Source organism: Anopheles ziemanni, chromosome 2, assembly GCF_943734765.1.
Source record: "Anopheles ziemanni chromosome 2, idAnoZiCoDA_A2_x.2, whole genome shotgun sequence".
In the NCBI taxonomy this organism is placed as follows: domain Eukaryota; kingdom Metazoa; phylum Arthropoda; class Insecta; order Diptera; family Culicidae; genus Anopheles; species Anopheles ziemanni.
The window spans coordinates 20,141,765-20,155,000 of NC_080705.1; the positions used below are offsets into that span (position 1 = coordinate 20,141,765).

Here is a 13,236-nt window from a genome sequence, read left to right on the forward strand (position 1 = left end):
CCGTGAACAAAATTTTAAATGGATCGTATTATTTTTAAACCACATATATTAATTAAACATTTGCTACAATATTCGGTGCACGTGCGGTACGCTTAATTAAAGGATTGTTTCGACAGTTTTACCTACTTCTTTTACGGGACCGGCTCGGTAAATGATACCCGACGGTTCCACTGGAAGATGCACGCACACCAAGCATGCCGAAAACATTTCTTCTCCATTTACGACCCGCAACGGTTCTTGCTTGAACCCGCGCGCAACCGGGGAGGATTAAGCGAAATGGTTTGGAAAACAAAAATAAACAATACACACTCGTACACGACAATGCGCCAATTTCACGCTGGAGATGTCATGTTAATCATCGGTAGCTATTTTGCTGCCAACGCCTAGCTTTCGAGCGGAATGTCGACCCTCACGTCGGTGTCCCGCTGGAATGGTTCAACTGCGTCAACTGCCTCAAAGGCTCCGACGGCTAACGGTTCCGTGGTGTGAAGATGTGCGCCGGGCCTTTGCAGGATCATTGCACTTGCCCGCCCGGCCCCTTCGCCTCCTCCAAGGGAAATCCCCTCCGATGGGCACGCGGTGTGCGAGGTGCAATTTGCGTCACCACAGCTCTGGCCGTTCCGCTCGATCGCCTCCTTTAAGACTGAAAACCACGAACGCATCGCGCAAGTGCAGCACATGCCCGACGGACCGACGATCAACCTCGGGAATGTCGGTGGGTAATTGAACAATTACTAGAGTAAATAAATGAAGCCCTAATGAAATAATTGCCCCCCCCCCCCCCCCCCCCCCCCCCCTCATTGGGTGTGTGTGCGCGCGGTGGTGCCGGGGTGGTAATTGGTGAGTGAAGCGGTGTCAAAGGCCCTTCAACCGCAAAAACCATCGGTGGAGTGCTCCGGGGGTGGCCTTTTTAGGGCCCCGCGTAAATCGCACACCACCTTGAACAAAAAATCCCACCTTCCCCAAAAAGGTGAAGGTGAAGGAAAACGTAACGTCCCGAAATTTGGAAGCATATGACCGACGGACCGACCACTTCCGCCCGTCGACCTCTTCGATGACCCACGTTGATTGGACCGTGAAATCGGAGAACGATTTGCACCGCACCACACACGTGTGCCCTAGTTAACCTTTCTGCTGATGTCTGTTGCCCATGACGATTGCCGGCGGAGGAGATAATTCTGACGTCCGAGTGCAGTGCCATACCGGGCGCCCCATCATCATCGCCATCATCATCATCAGCGGGCATGGTCATGCAGAAAACTGGCTGGGGAAGGAAGCGATTAATGTGTTAATTTATACCCCGAGACCACTTATTTCAGCTTCACGATTCGCCGGGTTTTGAAGTGTGGCTAGTCGCTGAATGTTAATCTCCCGAGAGTTCCAACTGCAAACGCTTAAAGTAAGCATGCATTTCATTTGCGTTGCATAAGTAAAATGATTTCATGAAAAACAAAAACCCATCGCTGGTTGATTTTTGTTTCACAATCGATCTACTTTAGATAACCCCAATCAGTCACCTTTCACTACTAATGGGATCGACAGAAAGTGCCTTCAATCGAGGTTAATTGGATCGAGAAATGAACCAAATTTACCTAAAATCTCCCAACGGGAGTGAAATCAGCACCACTTTAATCATCTTAATTAAATTAGCAACGGGGCAAGCGTAATAAATCACCACGATTTGATTAAAGTCCCCAAGTGCGTTATTGTCATGACTTTCGAAACGCCAAACCGTTGGCTAAATTAGTTTCTCAGAGATCGCACTTCTCCGAGACCATCGTGAATCTTAATTGGGTGCTTGATAAGCCCTCAAAAATAAAGCCATCAATGAATTGACAACCAACCGGAAGTTATTGCTGTTATTTTTTTAAAACAAAACAAAAGGCTTTCAATCAGCTCCGGATAAGTTGAATCCGGACGCTTCGTGCCAAATTTCCGGACATTACGCAAATCTGAGGAGCATCAGATGGTGCAAGAAAAAGAAATGGCCCCAACCCTATACACAATCGTCGAACGATCCATTTAAGTGGGAGACAACGTTTGACCACACGCCAATCTCCCCAATTGGTTTCCGCGTAATGATTCACACTTCGCCGTGGCCCTATCAGTGACCCCCGTTATCATTTTGGCGCCCAACGTGAAGCCACCGTTTCGTTCCGTTTTCCGGTGCGATGAGGCGTGACAACCTCGCGCCACGGCCACTGATTCGATGTCACTGGCACGGAACAATTATTGAGTAATTTAGGTATGAACTTTTCCCGAGGGTCACTCCTGCTTCTTCGCCTCGGACTGCGATCTGTGAGTTGTGACAGCATTCTGATTTTGATTGTGGTCCCCCTACTGGTTACTTTTCTTATATTTCTCTAGCGCAGTCGGTTGGTTTGGGTGGAAGTTACTTCCAACCAGAGAAAAGAGTCGCTCTTGGAACTGTCACGCAAGTTTCAAGTGCGGTGATTTCCTGAGTTGACAGCCATAATCTAGCCATGGAAATCAGGAACTAACCATATTAATAACAAACAAACGCAAGTGCCTCCAAGCTACTGCGCCTTAATTACGCACCGATCGCGAGACCCGCCGAGAAGCTCGAGACGAACGATTGCTTGGAAAAGTGAGCCAGCCCGACTGCCCGAGAAATAATAATGCGACTAATTTTTTAACAACAATCTGTCCGTCACTTTTCCAACCATCCAGGGTCTAGGCGGGGACGCGCGATCGGCAACCGACGGCCCGTGTCGATGACCATCCATCCGTTGTGTACATATAATCAAATTTGTCACCCTAATTATCACATCGCACTGGAGGAGCACGTGCGCCCCCTCCCCTCCTTGGGTGGTGCCGGGGAAAAAGCTGCCGGAGGTGGAAAATTATGTGCCAATTGGCCCAACCGAGGTTTCCAGCCATTCCAACCGCGATGATTATCGCGCTGACGACGCCGTTGCTGATGATGATGATTATGGAACGCGACGTTGGTGGCGCTGGCGGTGGATCGCGTTGATGACCGTAATGATCCTCGGATGCCGGACGATGATTAAGTGAACAAAATCAAACACACACACAAGCACACAAAAGCATTAAAAACAGGCCCGCGCGTAAGATTCACGTGGCATGCTGCGAGGAAACAGAACGGTTTTTCCTCCTCCAGCATTCGAAAGGATACCGGCAACCGACCGAAAAGCGCAACCACTCGTTTGCCAAACGAACCGCATCCGGTGGATGGCCGAAGCGATCGCTGCTGCTCGATAAGTTTGCTCTCAACAGGTTGTTTCCTAGCAACGATCGATCTTGACCGAAGGAGCCTAACCGAAGGCGCACAAGTGAAATGATCCATGATCCGAAGGCCTCAAGCTCAACGCAAGCCTGTCCAATAAATCGACGATGGAATGATCAACTCCCAGGGATACCTCTCGGGGAGGTGAGTTAATTTTATGACATGAAATAAAACTAAACAAGTATTTCAAATTCTCCCCGACCGAACGTAATAATCCACAGGGTTTGCGGTAAGGAATAACAATTATCGCAAAGATATACGAAAGATGAGATCGGAGCTTGCGTTAGGAAATGCACGCGTTTCATTCCATGCGGTGTGTGTTAAACGATGCTGGGCTGTGGGATTTTCCATTTCACCTCCCGCATGATACAATCAAAGACAGTAGCAAAATTCGAGCAATTTAACGTTCCCCAAATGGAAGAGAAAAGGTTCCAGCACTTGCTTTTAACTATGTAATAAGATCTAATTTAATGTCATTAACGAACGTTTTACAATTCATAATGCTGCCCGTAAAGATAATCTTTAAAAGAAAAACAACCACACGATGTAGTAACGACAGCCATCTAATTGCATTTAGAAATAATAAAATTGCCCTAAATTATGACATTCACAACACCCCACATTCGTCATACCCATGAATCTGACCTATTTTTAGTGGAATAAGATGGTCTTAAGTATAAAAATTAAATTATGTGCAGCCGAGCACGAAGCCTGTAGCAGCCTGTCTGGTGCAATTATATTTCAAAAATTTGAAACCAGAAGAAAACAACACACTATGAAGAACGAAAGCCACCGCCGATAGATCGACGATACGTGATCGGTGCAGATCGGTTGGAAGAAAGTAAAACGGACGGCAACAAAAATACCCACTTCGAGTACCGCCCGAAAACCCGATACCCGAAAGATCTCGATAACGTGCGCCGGTCGAGTCGGAAACCGGAAAATGTGGGACCGGAAGATGGCTACCGCCTAGGGCCGGCACGTTTCGCTGCGTTGACGTTGCCGATTGCTTCGGCTGTTCGGTGCATCGATGCATTCGAACGGTTGTTTCTTCTTGCCGAGGATCATGCGAACGATCGCGAGGAACGACATTCCCTTCTATTGCATCTATTGCGTTCCCGGGCGCAGGTGTATTTTTTTCTCCCCTCAGTGGAAAACCCCAACGGAGAAGACAAAAACAGTCGGCGCCCATGAATTATGGAAACGGAAAGAAATGCATCGCAATGGCGCTAAGGGCGCCGTCAGCCACCCGATCGGCTTCCGTTGCCGGGTGATGAAGATGATCCTTTCTATCGTCGAGCTTCGCCCTACACCTCCCTAGAGCGCCAGCCTGCCTCATTCCCCATCCCCACGTTCCCGTGGGATACCCGTGCCGGGAGGTGAAATGGTAGTCGAAGAATGTCTAATTGGTGCATTAAAATGCAATCGTCCAACAGGTTCGCTTGTGGGCTTGCTGAATTATGTATTTATTGCTTGTTTTACCGATCTTAACGACTCGTTTGACTCCCGCGCGTTCCGTTCCGGGTCATCCATTCCGTTTCCCGGGTGCGTGTGTGTTCGGCCGGAGGATTGTCCACACATAGGGCGCAGGAGGAGGAAAACTATGTTGATTGGTGGCGCGCGCGTTCCAGAACCGTAGATAGACCTCAGACCACCGTTAATGAGCATCCGATCGGGGAGCTGAACCAAACTCTCCCGACCGCGCGCTACAATGTGTCTAATCTCAATTAAATGCACTTCGATACCGATGTTGCCGGTAGAATTAGGCATTAAATGCACCCCACTCGCCACGAAAAACAATCCTGTGCTAATCACTCCCGGAGCAACGCCTCGGTCCGGAACGCGGTATCAATTTTAATGGCTTTTTTAGTGTTGTTATTTTGGGAGGTGCGATTTGAAATTGTAATTAAAAACATCCGAATGTTATCACACTCCTCAACCCGGTGGGCTTCTAGTTCCCAAAATCTTCCGGCGCACCAAAACGAACCATTTTCCCAGTGGCTTCCGGGTTTGTTCTGTTAGTTTTAATTTACAATTCCTACACAACAGCAGTAGCTTAAAGGCAGCACAGAAGCTCGATCGTTTTTATTCGGAACAAATGGACAACCGAACGGCAAGCGCATCGCAACATACTTTATGCTATTGTAACGCACCGACAACTAGGGCTCCGGATGGTTGGAAAAGCTACTTTCTTCGTTGGGCAGGTGAGGAAGAAATGCCAACTGAAGATGATAAACTAATTAAATTAATGATTCGTGCGATTCAAAGTGGTTGGATCTGGTGGTAAAAATTAAAATATCAATAATAGGTTTGTAGTGTAATTTATATGAGGCTAAGTGAGGAAAATTATAGTATATACAAATCCTTCTAAACGACACAAAGCTTATTGATCATACATTAAACTTTAAACAAAGCAAAGCAAATGACAGACAAATTTCAAATTCTACAATTTCGATTATGACCACAAAAACACAAACCATACGAACGGAAAAAATATAACTAACATGTAAACAAACTAGTGTTACTTCTTTTTTGCAGTCACCATTCTGCTCCCGAAATGAATGAAAAATGTTGCAAAGAAATATAACACAAAAAAAAACAAAAAAAAACACAGTTTTTCTTTGCATAAATTACCCCACCAAGCTAGATACCGTGTCTGTAATAGTTGTGTTTTATTTATGAAGCCCCAGAAAGAGTGAATTGAATTTTTAATCCAACGCCTAGGCGCTTCCATTTCATTTTTTACCACGAACTGTTCCCGAGGCTCTACCGGAACCGGGCAGAAAAAAAATGCGGCATACTCACTGCGTTTCTTGGGGATGGGAATGGTGCCAATAGATCTTTCTGTTCATCTGTTTTTTTTTTTACAATCTTACAGTTTTGTGTGCCATTTTTCCTACTCCCAGCCACATTTTCAGTGGCTCTGAATTTATGCTCCCGGTTGCTACTGTTTGTTTGAGCGATGATTTTCTTCAACGCGCTCAAAATCCGCGACCCCTTCCAGTGGCCGATCACATTCCGGCAGCATGTTTAAACTTAATAATTATTTTACCACATCAAACGAGACACGCTGACCTTTTCCGGGGGCCCGAGTGTCTAATAGAGATGCTTTACCTAATGATCATTGCCCGGGAGAGCCAAAGGCAAGCGGAAACCCAAACGGCTTCAAACATTTAATCAGCACATACTCGAAGGTGATAATCCGAACGGCCATCAGCATAATGTGTGCCACCGTGTACCATCATAGAGAACAGAAAAAAAACAGTCGCACAAATTAACGAGACCCTTTCCGAGCCGAGATCGTGTAGATTCGCACGAACCGATTAACTGCCACCGAAAATAGGAATTATTTATATTTCTTTGCTCGTTCTCGTTATCATTTCCGTGTCATATCGCATCGGCCACAATCTCCACCTCGCCGGGGCCCGTTTGCTGGGCGGTGGGTTGGCGTGAAAAATCTCCTCCGGCTAGATCTTCCCAAGCGAAACACGGAACGGACACGACACAGTTGGGCTGCAAAGTGACATAATGATCGTGTTCGTCCGCGTCCACCAACGTTTCACCGTTAAATCATTGCTTCCGTTGTGCCAGAGGGGGTAGCATGGAGGGGGAGGGGGAAGGTAAGAGAAGGGAGTTTTTGGCGATCTGTTTCTAGTTTTTGCTCTCTTGTTTTGATAATGTCTATCGCCGACACCACAAACTAGTGGTAACTGGACGCCCCTTCTCGACTTAAACAATTCATAATCCACCAAGCGCGGTCAGCAAAAACATGGAAAACCTAACCATCGGTTGGTAACACCAAAAACGACAAGAAAAGAAAAATAAGACAAGCGTCACCATCCGCGATGGGCGTTAGAAATAGTTTGGCCACAGTTCAGTGCGCCAGAAAATCACTTAATCGTGCGTTCGTGGTACCGTACCGTGCCCGACCGGAGTGAAAGCGAAGGCGGCGCACTCCACCCTTGCACTCCACCCACCACCGCCCAACGCCCTGTAGGACCCGTCAAAATCGGTAGCATGACAAACGGCCATACGCCGGCCACCCATTTGTTTCCAATTTGCACCGGAATGGCTGATCGCTTACTTACGCGGGCCCGCTCGCGTGCTCGTGTTTCTAAGCGGTGTTGAAATATGTTTCGAATGGAAATATCGACAGTTTTCCCGAGGCCCGGGACGAGCCGCCGGACCGTTGGGAAATAGACGGAATTCGGGTGTAATCGTCTTGCTCTCACCTGAAAATAGACCAAAAGAGGAGGGTGAAGGAAGTTAGTTTGCTGTTAAATTGTTCCAAAGGCAGTGGTTTACAAGACGACAAGGTTGGTCGGCTTGTGACGACTGTTGAAATTTAAATTTACAAATTTGTAACACTCTTGTTAACATGCAAATGGAATGAATGGTTGGAATATTTCTGGTGCTACCGAGCTCGTCCGGAATTACTTGAAGAATTTCTGCGTCATCTCTTTGATGCGGTTCGTCTCTTGTTTTGTGTATTTCAGTTGAAAATGTGAAATAAAATAATTTATTCCGCAATACAAAGTCTTAAAGTTCAACAATTTTCTTCCATCATCCATCAAATAGTTCAAACAATCATCCCAAGGCAGCCCAAGACTCCCTGTTCGTCCCATTTGCGGTGAACCATCGCGACCCGCGAGGATGCGATAGTAAGTGCATTTATTTATAGCAGACTAATTACCGTCCGCTACAAATTAATCTGCCCTCGAAAGGTCCCGTACGAGGCCGCGCCCGGCATCAGTCAGTCAAAACATCCCACCGGACAGGGAGCTACCGATTGTGCTGGACAGATCTGGCGTCGGCCAACTGTCAAACACCCGTCATGGGTGCGCCGAGAACGTGGCGTTACACAATCGAACGCATTGATTCGAAAAAAGGGTTTCCGGAGGGAGATCGATCCCGCTGAGACGATGTTTGGTTTCTTGCTTTGTCTAGGAGGGTTCGCTTTCGAGTGCAGCTAAACTACCCCTGGTGGGACTGCATTCAAATGCAACCTATTAATACACGATCACCCGGTGCGCTTTTATGATGCGCATCAGACAAAACGGCTACGGAAACAGGTTGGATCGTGCATTTCCATATCAACCCCCCCAGCCCATGCCGATCCTTGCTTCGGAGCCGATACCGATAACGACTTCGGAAGAGCAGCAGTAAACACACTGATACGTGATGATGCTAATAAAAATAACCTACGACATTCAACCATCGACACACTCTTCAGGCTGTCGCGATCGAGAGCATCAACAGCGTATCGTTCGATAAAGCTTTGATCTCATTTAAATACGATCGTCTCAGCAGCGTGATCGGGAAAAGTCGGTCGTTAAATTTTCGTTAGCGCCAAGCCGTTGCCATCCTCAACATGATCGCCTTTCGGCTCCACAGTTAAATGTTCAAATCACAGTTGCATCCGTGCCTGCCATGCCCGGTGGGAAAAAGATAGGAAAGAATGTCAAACGTCAACACCGAATGGCGCGTATTTCACGGTCTTTCTTTCTTTACGATTTTTTTTTTAAAATTAACATTCGACCAGGATGCGTCCGAACGATCGCCGAACGGTCTCAATCATCATAAATCATTATCACCTTGCGCTAAACGCCCCATTAAGATAAACGTTACAAAGGGGCCTTCGGGTGCGCATCGACTAGGTCATAAAGAATTTTCAAAAGAGGGAAAAATATGAAGTCATGACGTGTTCTGTACAATGGCATCCTGCCAGGAACCACACGATCGACCCTTCAACGGTTGCCTTTTCTATCGCTCCGTTCCTTCAAACACCGGTTTCGTGAAGACTTAATCCTAGAAAACATCCTGTCGCTAAGGGGGAGTCCAAAACAAACTCCCGAAACAACAGACCGCCTGGGAAAACGACCCCGGAACAGGAAGAGCCCAATCTCAAGCGCCATCATATTTGCCCTTATTGTGATAAACTTCAAACATAAATTATCCATCCAACGGTGCGCCCACGTGGACGACCCTCCAGGTCCGGGGGCGCGATCTTCCGACGGGGTAAAAGTGACGGTGGCAGCGGATAAGAAACGTCCCGAAGGACACTGCAGGACAGGTGCACAGATCCCACAATGAGGATGAAAAATCAACCAACCGTAAACGAATGGCCTAGGAAAACTGTCTAAACTTTATTTTTTCTATACCTTACCGCAGAGTCCTTCTTCCGTAGCCCTTTAGGGTCATGCCGTAGATCATCGGACGCGTTCACCAAACCAGGCGGCAGCGCATCGAAACGATCTGTGAAGGTCCTTGCGGTGGAAGGACCACCGCACACCCGTGGCGTCATAAATTATATCGCAAATGACAGGGCGAAAGAAAAATGATCATGTCATATCAATCGCTACTTGACTCGATCACTGACATTTGTTACGGACTCCTTGACGTTTTGGGAAATGTGTTTTTCTTCCTTCAAGCCAAAAGAAAAGTTTGTTCCATTTAAAAGGCGCCTCGCCACATCTGGATCTGCGCAAAACTATATATCTGCGCTTGTTCTTTCAACGACAAGCTGGAAATTAAAAAAACGAGAACTCCACAATGAGAGTGTGAATGCGCATAAACGTGTCACGACTATTAAGATGTTCATTGTTAGTCTGCCCAGCCGGCACGCATGAGAAAGAAGTGTCTTAATGTTTCCATGTTTTTAAATATCGCCGGGGCCCCGGGCCCACCAATACACCATAACTATAACCACTGTAAATTCATATCGTGTGTTCGATGGTTATTACAAAAGCAATTTATCATTCCAGTATTTTTTTTTTTTTTTTGTTGCTTCCTTCCTTCGCCATCCTCCAATGTTTGGCTCGCTTATCTGCATTAGCATTTTACATTCCTACCAGCGTCGCTTTATTACTATTATTCGTGCATGCAATTTTTCTTTTTGTTGCGTTTTTCCATATGCATATTTGTGTCAGCTCTCGCGCCGCCGAGCTCGTTTGCGTTCTGTGTTCCAACAATGTAGTACTGTTACGCGCTCGCGTCCCTTATCAGCTCCCGCCGGAGTGTGTGTGTATCATTTATGAAGAAATATCACTTTCCAGTGTTATCCGACACGAGACGCGTTGTTCACAATGCATGCGTTGTTGCTTGTAGCAGGAAAGATAACAGGAGAGAGAGATCAAGAGAGGAAGAACAGGAAAAAACCACCCCGCGTAAGCAAAACTCACATTAACCGTCCCCACCGTGTTTGTGGTGCGGTGCGTGAGCAAACTGTAGCAAGGAGCGAAACAAAAGGAATATCTATATATGGAGATATCGATCAATTAATATTTATGATCGAGGGCTACCCTCGGTGCAATGTAAAACACGTGTTCGACAGCTATTTAAATACTGACGCATAACGCCGGTCGATCCAATCCGACCGCAGCCGCCAGACCGGGTGTCGGTCCATTCCTAGCGAAAAGCCCTTTTTTCGCCGCGTTTCATACCTCCCGCGGAAACGAAAGACTACAACGATTCCGCAAGCGAGGAACGCACCGTGGCCCATTCCGTTCGGATGCGCGAGGCAGTAAAAATGGAAGGGAGGGGGGTGAGGGGGTAGAAATTAAACAACCAAACGGTGCCTCACCGTTGCAGTGGGATAAACTTGTTTGTCGAAGCGGAAACGGGAGGTTAAGTCAGGCTGAGCCCCGAACGCGCGATGGGAGACGTCTCGGAGCGGGCAGCAGTCGGACATTCGGACGAATTCCCCGCCGGGAGTGCATCATCGTGAGAAGTCGTTACGGTTGTCAGCGTGCGCCGCTTGAGCCGGATTGTTTCGTGGCTGGTCTGGCGTTTCTGGGAGCTCTCGAATTTTGCTGTGGTGTTGCTCTTGGCTTCCTTTAATGTATTATTTGTAACTTCAGCCATTGCGTTGTTACGGAACGCAGCAGATATGTTTTTCTCATTTTCATTTCAAATCACTTTAAATCCTTATGACAAACCCGACGATCCTTTCTGATTTGCAGTCAATGTTTCCATGAACCACCACTAGAAACGAATATTTTCGAAAAACAAACAGATCTACGCCTTGCGCTGCAACCAAAACAAAGTACTAGTTCCCAAAACCCCGAAGGTGCTGACGGGAAGTGTCGTAAAGAGCAATAAAAGTGTAAAGAAATAAAAGTTGAAGCAAAAAATAATTTGAATTGGCTGAGGGAAAATTTTTAGGTTAGCCATTCAAACATAAAATACGTAATTCTTATGCTTCCCATTTTAACCTCAAATAAGTTGCCAACTAAAGTCATGGCATGAACGAAATGACATTCAAAAGCATCATAATCTAAACACTGACTGTTCTGTCGAACATTCGACTCCATGTAAAATGCACTTTAAAGGGAAGAAAATGAAAAGTAGATGGTGAGAAAAATAACGAAGCAGAGATTGATTTACGATGGTGGTATTTTATTTTCTCAACGATAAATTTTACAACCCCTAATAACGCTGCCATCTGTCCGCGTGGGCATGTCTTCGTGCCCGGCTGCGTATCGTACAAACGTTTCCCCAATTTTTATATGACATCAGCTTCTTCACGGTACCATCGCTTGGACGGTGCGAAAATTCACCCAAAAATATCACCCCGTTCGGTTTTGGCGGGCTCAGATCGTGGCCGGACAATTCGGTGCCGGTAACATTTTTCCGGGTTATATAATTTTATTTGCCAACTTCCCGGACGAGGTTTCACCACGTACAGAGCGATAACCATGTCTAAGAAACATGAAATTCGAAAAGAGTAAGGTAAAGCTCGTTGGTTTGCCATTCGTTTGCCACGCGAAGCAGTTCAATGTTTTCAGATGTTTTATTAATATGCATTTCTACGTAGACATAACCGAAAACGGTCGCTACGCCAAATAAAAAGAATTTTGCGTACACTTTGTAAGGTTATCGTGGTCCAGGAAGTTCAAAGATCACATTCAAACTTATGAACTAGATGAATACGGACTTCATTACAAAATTTCTAGCATTGATCTGTACAGATTTCTCGAACAGATTCATTTAAAAAAAATAATCCTCAAGAGAAAGCGTCGAAAACCAATAAATCTTCACACTCCCGTAGGTTAGTTCTTTTAATCTTTCCGCCTGCCGTCAGTCATCTTGCCGATTGCACGACGCCTGACATACGCTCCCTCCAATCACACGAACCTTTAACCCTTAGTTTCCGTTTAAAAATATAGATTTTCCTCTCCGGAAAGGGTTGTCTGTAAGTTGGCTAATCTTCCCATTACACCCCAAAACGAATCTTGACCAATCCACCGTGCTTTGAAGTTCAATAATTTACGACATCCCTAGCGGAAGCGGATCAGACAGACCGTCGGATTTGTCACGACACAGAACCCAACTAGCGGATTTTAAAAAAAACAACACTGGACCCGATTGTTCTACCAATCGTCCGATAAGGTTAGATCGTCCGCCGTCCCGACAGCGTCCCTGCCGAGACGACACGGTTTCGGACCGCGAAACGGATAAGCCGTAGCTCAATAAATGTATTTCACACTTCAATACCTTCGCTGCACGCAGCGCTTGCCACAAACAGGCGGTACCGAGCGGCGATAACCTCTGGGAGTTCTGATGAACCTAACCCACCGCACTATCAAGTGCCTGCTGGCATACGCAGCCCAAGTCTCTCCGGCGACTCTCGCCCGAACCGCAGCGAGATCAGTCTGTAATCTGCGCCCCAAAAACGTGTGCACGGAGACAGGAGTATTACGCAAACAGAAAAAAGTGTCCCAGACGGTCATAAACCGATGAAGAGGGTGGAAACAAACATTAAACGGGACGCTGATTGAATGAAATGTACCAACAGTGGGATTATCAGGGTAATTTTGCACGGCGCTGTTGCAGTTCGTCAAAACAATGCCTGGCTTCATGCGAAATGGTAATCGCTTCTTCAAAGGAAGTCTAGTATTTGCGAATTCGTAAGATGCAAGGCAAATTAACCGCAATTGCAGCCGTACGGTAGCGGATGGCTACACGTG

The 13,236-nt window shown here is 46.6% G+C and overlaps 1 protein-coding gene across 1 annotated transcript in view; it reads right to left on the reverse strand.

Moving 5' to 3' along the window:
• The window catches only part of LOC131283161 (protein apterous-like), a 56,943-nt gene that overhangs the window by 31,219 nt on the left and 12,488 nt on the right, over positions 1 to 13,236 (reverse strand). The gene's annotated exons all lie outside the window — the stretch shown is intronic.